This window comes from Calidris pugnax, unplaced genomic scaffold, assembly GCF_001431845.1.
Source record: "Calidris pugnax isolate Ruff unplaced genomic scaffold, ASM143184v1 scaffold91, whole genome shotgun sequence".
NCBI classification, from domain to species: domain Eukaryota; kingdom Metazoa; phylum Chordata; class Aves; order Charadriiformes; family Scolopacidae; genus Calidris; species Calidris pugnax.
This window is the reverse complement of record NW_015090898.1, coordinates 2,830,908-2,838,022: the sequence shown is the minus strand read 5'-3', so window position 1 is coordinate 2,838,022 and position 7,115 is coordinate 2,830,908. Positions and strand designations below refer to the sequence as shown.

Here is a 7,115-nt window from a genome sequence, read left to right as displayed (position 1 = left end):
TAAGAAGCAATTTTGGTCAAACCAGAAGAGGTTTGATTCAAAATCAGAAATTATACCTGTTTTTACACTTTTAAATCGGAACAGCTTGCCACAAGGCTGAAGTCCAGAAATGGTGGAAAAGTGCTGATCCCTGGCAGGTATCAGCAACCTGACCACCCAGAACTCAGCTGCCCACTTGACCCTTTCCAGGAGATAATGCTACTTCTCATAGTTTAATAGCTGGGATCATATTTTCTCTTGACGTTGTTCATGCAGTGAAAGGAAGGCTTGTTCCCCTGTGAGCCCAAGTGCCAAAACCACTCCTTACGCAAACCTGCTTCCACAGAATAGTTTGGTTTGGAAAGGACCTTTGAAGATCATCTAGTCCAGCCCCTTGCTCTGGGCAGGGATATTTTTCACTAGATCGTGCTGCTCAAAGCCCCGTTGGATATTTTTCACTAGATCGTGCTGCTCAAAACCCCGTTCAACCCAACCTTGAACACTTCCACTGATGGGGTACCCACAACATCTCTGGGCAACCTGTGCCAGTGTCTTACCACCCTGATTGTAAAAATGTCTTCCTTATGTCCAAATTTCTTCCCTATGTCATAGAGCAGAATTTCCATCTGAAGCCAGTGTTTAATTACTGCTCTTTGTTTCCCTGATCTCTTTGAGGACACACAAAAGAAAAAGGGAAATATTTCCACCTCCATTTTTTTTTCTTTCCTCAGCTGCTGGTAAAGTTAGTGATATGCAGGGATCTACCCCTCCAAGAATCAGACTTAGGCCAATAAAGCACTGTCCCACCTGCACATCCAACAAACCTACTGCACCCAAATTAACCCCTGCCCAGGACTCAAAATGATGGCTGTTGGGAACTCTCAAACCAAGCTGCAGGGCTCTTGAAACGTATCCATAGCCTTCAGGATATTTCTGACCTGTCCCTTGTTTAGGAATGAGTGAAAGCTCAGAGGAAGCCAAGGTTCTTAATTCTGTTGTCTTAAAACTGTTGTCTTTGGCCTGAACTGAGTTTGCTGTTGGACGCTGTCTTGGTGCAGTGATGGGAATGTGCATTTCCTGAGTGTGGATGTTGATCTACATGCGTACTCCAAGTTCTAGAGAAGATGATGGGTGCCAAGTCTTTATAAACGTGCAGAGGAATTTGATTTCAGGGTGTCAAGTGACACAATTTTATTAAGGGTAATTCCCGGTAGAAGACAAAGTCTTTTATTTCCGTGTTAAGATGAAAGGTGTTTTGTTGTGCTTTCTTCCTTGTAATGTGATTTCTAATTGCTCAGTGGCCACTTGTCCATGGCTAATAATTAACTCACTGAGCATGAAAAATGCTCTTTCATAGATATCCCAGAAGTAGACAGCAAGACAAACATAACATATTCACCAGAAAGCAAACAATATGGCACAAAAAGGGCCTTGATATTTGCCCCTTGCTAACAGCAGCTCCTTTGGCTGATGGTCACCTCACTGGCCTTCCCAGCCCTCTGTCTGCAGAGCAAGCAGGATCCCAGCTCAGCTTTCCCCTTCTTGGCAAAATTGAAGTAATTTGTTAGTCTAATTCCTTCCCAAAGCAATTGGCAAGTTCAAGGTTAGGGGCACCATTGTTTTGTCAAGTAGGGAAGGGTTACCAAGACCTCTTTTGTGAAATAATGGTGTAGCTGTGTCTACAAAGATGTGTGCAAGAGTGATGGCATCAGGGTCTCCATATGCATGTTAAAGAAGGAAAGAAATTGTGCTTCTCTGTCACCAAGGACGTATGTGCACTTGTGCCTACACAAGAACAATGGTTCCTGTGTGTGCACTTGTGCCTACACAAGAACAACGGTTCCTGTGTGCTTGTGTGACCAATTTCTGCAGCTCTGGGTTGCCTCTATTCCTGTTTTCTCAGATGTGGTTAAAACCTTCCCCCACTCACTGAATGAATGGACAGAAGTGCCACATAAAGCAAGTCTGAGCAAGCACAGACACTGGTTATGTAAAAAAAAAAATCTGTGCTGTACTTCCACACGGATCTGCCGAGCTGGATGGATGGAAACCCCCTCTCTGCTGCCGGCATCGTGTCACACTGCAAGAGTGACACCTCTGAGCCCACAGAAATGGCACAAATGAGCTTTGCAGGTGGCTCTGCAACGAGCAAGCGCTGTTTGAGATGCTGGAGGAGAATTTCATCAAGCTTTTTTGGAAAAAGAGCTCTAGTTTCTTCTTGCTTTGAAAGAAGATTTGCTGCTGGATTTGCCATCTCTGGTCAGAGCACAAGGTCTAGACCTCAGACTTCCAGGGAAGAGAAAAAGTTGCCGAGATCATATGAAAAGGAGTGCAAGTAAGTGGTTGTGCAAGTGGTTTGTGTTCATGCTCGTGGAGGTGGAGTTGGAAGGAGAGAGGAGATGGGACAGAAGAGGTTTGCAGGGGGCTACAGAAGAGTCAAGAGGCTTGAAAGCAGAGGGAAATTCCAGGTGTGCTGTCTCAGAGCAGCCAAGAAGCAGGTTTGTGGCAAGTGTACTGGTGGGTCTGCAGAGCCCTCACCCTGCTGTGTGCCCAGGGCTTGGTGCCTGCTGGAGAACCAGTGCTGGAAAGGGAAAAATGCCTGTGCCCAGCCTGTACTCCTCCTGCCACTCAGCTGCACCTTCTCACTGCTCTATTCAACTTTTCAGGAGTAGAGAAAGTGGGGAAAAAAATAGTTCTCCTTTGTTTTGTGTTGGTGAAAGCTTTCCTGGAGCTGGCAGTGGAGGTGAGGCTTCATTTTGGGCTTCATAGACAGAGGTACAACAGCATCAGTATGTGCCCCCTGTGTCTGGCAGCACCAGCAATAATCTGCCCTGGGCAGTGATGCCATGACTGGTCTGAGGGGTTTCCCTAAGTCCTGGTGGGGCTCTGGTGGTTGGCACTAAGCACGAGGCTTGCACAGTGCTCCCACAACCTTCCAGGAGAAGGCTCATTTGGTCACCCCATGTTTTTTTTGCAGTTGCATGGGGTTTTTTTGCAGACAACTGCAGATCCTCCAGCTGTTTTTCCTGGGGACTGCGTGATGTAGTTGGTTTGGACTCAGTTGCCACATTGGGTTCCCCTCTGCATGTTCCACATCCCCTGGATGGGATGAGCTCGTGAGCCCATGGTGTCCCCATGGACTGATGGACACTGGAAACCTCTCCTGCAGGGAAAACCTGATCCTACCACACCACATGGGTCACCAGGACCTTGTTTGGTAGCCGATATTCACAGCACTGTGCGGGTTGGTGCCTGCAGCCCACTTTGTGTGGATCAGGAGGGATCAGAGAGGCTGAGAGGAACCTGGACACAATTTGTGCCCCATTGTCCATGCAGGCAATGGTGCTGATTCTGATGCTTTGCACCAGGGTGATGGCATTGTCTTTTCTGGGACACTTTGCCAGGCGGGGGTGGCTCTGTGGTCTCTAGCTGCTTGCGGTGTGCTGGTGTGTTTGTGTGTATAATGCAACAGGGATTTCAAAGAATTATATCATACAAGACCAGAACAAGGTAGGCTAATCATTAGCAGGATTAATACTAACAAATCAAAACATTTAGTTGTAATCTGCTTTGAAGCAGAAGATCTAGCCATTACTGGGTGAATGGCATTGACTATCTCCCAGTCACCTCTTTCCGTGCTTGGTTTGAGTTGCCACGTTCATGACCAAGAGCTTGGGAATGGCTGCTGAAACCCCCACCAAGCGCGGCCACAGGTGTGTGAGCACATGAGAAACCTGGAAAGTGTTTGAGTGTTAATAAACCCCAACTGTAGACCTGTACCACAATGACGGGTAAAAACTCATTACAACTCATAATATGTTTCTGTAATTTGGACTTTTAACAAGTAACTCCCAAGTAACAGGCAATAAGACCAGAGGGAATGGCCTCAAGTTGCACCAGGGGAGGTTTAGATTGGATATCAGGAAAAATTTCTTCACCAAAAGGGTTATCAGACATTGGAACAGGCTGCCCAGGGGAGTGGTTGAGTCACCATCCCTGGAGGTATTTAAAAGACATTTAGATTTGGTGCTGAGGGACATGGTTTAATGGTAACTTGGCAGTGCTGGGTTAATGGTTGGACTTGATGTTAAAGATCTCTTCCAAGAAAATGATTCTATGGAAGTGGTTCATGGTGCTTTTGAAGGTCAGTAGGAGGTTGCTGTGGAGCAGCTGTGGTATGAGCCCTTTTGTGCTGGCGTTCCTCATCTATTTTGTGTTGGATTCTTCCCTGGCTCCTTCAGTGCTGAAAGCCCTGCAGGATTGTTTTGGGTTGGGAACACCACCTTCCTCTCCAGCACTACCATATACCTAAATTTTCAAATATTGCCTTCAGATTTCTAGCAGAAAGTGTTTTTGGACCAGGTTAGCTCTTCTAAATATCATTCACTGGGATCTTCTCTGGGTTTCCATGGTGCTTTCATGACTCTCTCTGTCCTATCAAGCAATATCTTCAGGTTTATAATGATTTGAAAGAGATCAAGACCTGATCCCAGAGTTATGCAAACCTGAGCAAGCAACTGCTCTTGGTGGGTATGAAATACCACAGTTCAGTTCCCAAATTCTGCTGACTCAGCTGCAGGGTTGAGCTCTGAGAAGCAAGTACACTCTTCACACAGCTTGCCAGGGATCAGCACAGTCCAATCCATTAGCTATTAACTATTGCTCTTAACAATGACCAGTGTCAAGGACGTGCTGTGAGATCAACGAAACATGAAGGTTTAGTTGCCACATTTGTTATTCTAATCTAGGAGTCCTGTTTTGTAGTCCTGTTACTCAAATCTATGAGAAATGAAAGCAGAATGGAGTAAATATTTTTCCCTTCAAATCTCTTTAGAGCAAGACCCACGAACACCATGGGCACAACAGTGGAGTTCTTGCTGCGCAGGACTGGGACTATCTACATCTTTATGCTGCTCATCAAGATCACTGCATGGATGACCTTATTGTGAGTTTTATTTGCTGGAGCGGGATGAAGAAAAGCCACCAATTCCCTTGGATGGAACGTTTTCATGGAGTTTTGAATGAGCAATCAACTTTAAGATAAAAGATCAGGCTGACCTAAACCCATACAGAAAAGAAATGTTTCACGTTCCAAACCGATGCCTCCTTCACAATATGGAGAGAATCAGTAGGAGGGGTTAAGCTTGTGATGCAGTGAGCAGGAACAGCTAGGCAGATCTTATTGAAAATTATCAGGATTTATGAAGAAATCAGCAGTTTTTTAGGAAATTCTGCAGTACTAGTGTCGCTCCTAGCTAAGAATGTTTGTGAGTGCCAGTTAAATACTGTCCTACGTGAGGAATGTATTCTGGAAAACAACTGGAGAAGAATAACCAGCCAGCCCTCCATGACAGAGACTGAAATTTCTGATGAGATTATACTGCTGGATTAATTTTATGTTCCCTTGAGCTCTTAGATCACAAGTTAGTGAACGGTATATCTAATTTTATGTTCTTTTAAGGTGTTAGATACCCCGTGCACCAGCCTCTTGCTTTTCAGATAAGATTATCACGGGTCATTTGCATCTTAGTTTTTTTTTTTCTTGTCTCTTGGGCTGGAAAGTGAAACCAACTTCAACACTTAATAGTTCTTCTAGTTCAGCACTATCAATATTGCAAGGAGCAGGAACTTGCAGTGATCCAGAAGCACTTACTGTGCAGCCAGTCTGTGCCATGGCCGTTGCGGGGTGGGTGGATGGTGCTGGTGTGAGTACGGTTACCAGCAGCACAATTAGGAGTTGGAATCTCTCTGTACTTCAGATGAAATGTATTAAAAGCCCTATAAGAATTGTTTCCTTTCCAGAGAATGAATTCCAGTGTGCAGAAACCCACCCCCTTGCAGTTGGTATAAATGTGAAAAGAACCTGCTACTTTTCTCTCATGTGAGTTTTGGGGACACCACGTACATCCCGTTCACGTTTCAGTCAAACTCTATAGGTCTTCAGAGCTCATTTAGGACATAACCATAACAATTCCCTCCTTAAATTTCAAAACCCGCATCCCTCTGGTTATTTCTCTGGTGTGATTCAAAGGACTGTCATGACCAGAGACTAATTTGCAACATCTCAGATTACTACAGTAATATTTACTAACATTTGTTATTTTCTATGTTAAAAGTTAATGCAAATATTGCAGTGATAATTAGCCTTTTTTTTTTCCAGAAAGGAGACATCTCAGATTACTACAGTAATATTTACTAACATTTGTTATTTTCTATGTTAAAAGTTAATGCAAATATTGCAGTGACAATTAGCCTTTTTTTTTTTTCCAGAAAGGAAAGATTAAAAATCTACTGCAGAGAAGAAAATATAACCATTATAAGCCTGATCCTGTGCTTCTGACCTTCTTTTAAATAAATCAGTCCCCCCAGCACCAAGACTGCACCCCTGTTCACTGCTGTTCCAGAACTGCTGCTTCCCTTCACACACGTGTGAGGAAGAGTCCTTAAAAATGTCTCGGGACTTCTCTTCTTCTCCTTCCCCATCTCAAAAGCGGTAGTACGAAAGATTTGGGGTTTCAGAATGACAACGAAGAGGCATTACTTACACTCCAAGTTCCTTCTGCAGAGTATTTTGTACTCGCTGGTTCTCCAAGACTGGCTGCTCCCGGGTTTGCTGGTGTCTGACCCCAGGACCTTCTGCCAGTGTCCTGCCTCCCTCCCGGTGCTGGACACTGGGCTCTGGCAGTGCCAGGCTGTTTTAAATACTCCTCGTACCTCTAGCCCTGCATTTCCACCTGTTGTGCCTTAAAGGAATAGCATCCAAAAAACCCTGCCAGGTGAGCACCACCCACAGGAGAGCAGGGAAGGCAATGCCCATCCCAGCTCTGCTGTCCCCTCTGAGGGTGCAGGTTGGCATTTACCTCCCGGTTGCACAAGAGACACCCCAAGGGTAGGTTCCCAGACACAGTCGTGGTCACCTCTACCTCCTTTGGGAAGAGGGGCTGCTTGGGGTCGGGTCCATGAAAGGTCTTCTGCTCTGCTGGGAGCAGGGCACCTGTGAGACAGCTTTCTGCATGGACAAGACCAGCTATTTAGGGCAGCTGTGACTCCTTGGGTTGAATATGGGTGGCACAGAGACACTGGGGAGCATTATGGGGTCGGAGTCTGCAGGGATCCAGCCAGCCCCATCCTCTTTG

General features: G+C 45.5%; 1 protein-coding gene across 1 annotated transcript in view; it reads right to left on the bottom strand.

The window, feature by feature from the left end:
- LOC106891718 (polymeric immunoglobulin receptor-like) overlaps positions 1–6,698 on the bottom strand; it is a 25,328-nt gene extending 18,630 nt beyond the window's left edge. The window contains exon 1 of the mRNA XM_014948434.1: positions 6,525–6,698. The gene's annotated coding sequence lies outside the window, so the exon portion shown is untranslated. The remainder of the gene's footprint in view (positions 1–6,524) is intronic.
- Between the last annotated feature and the right edge of the window lie 417 nt (positions 6,699–7,115).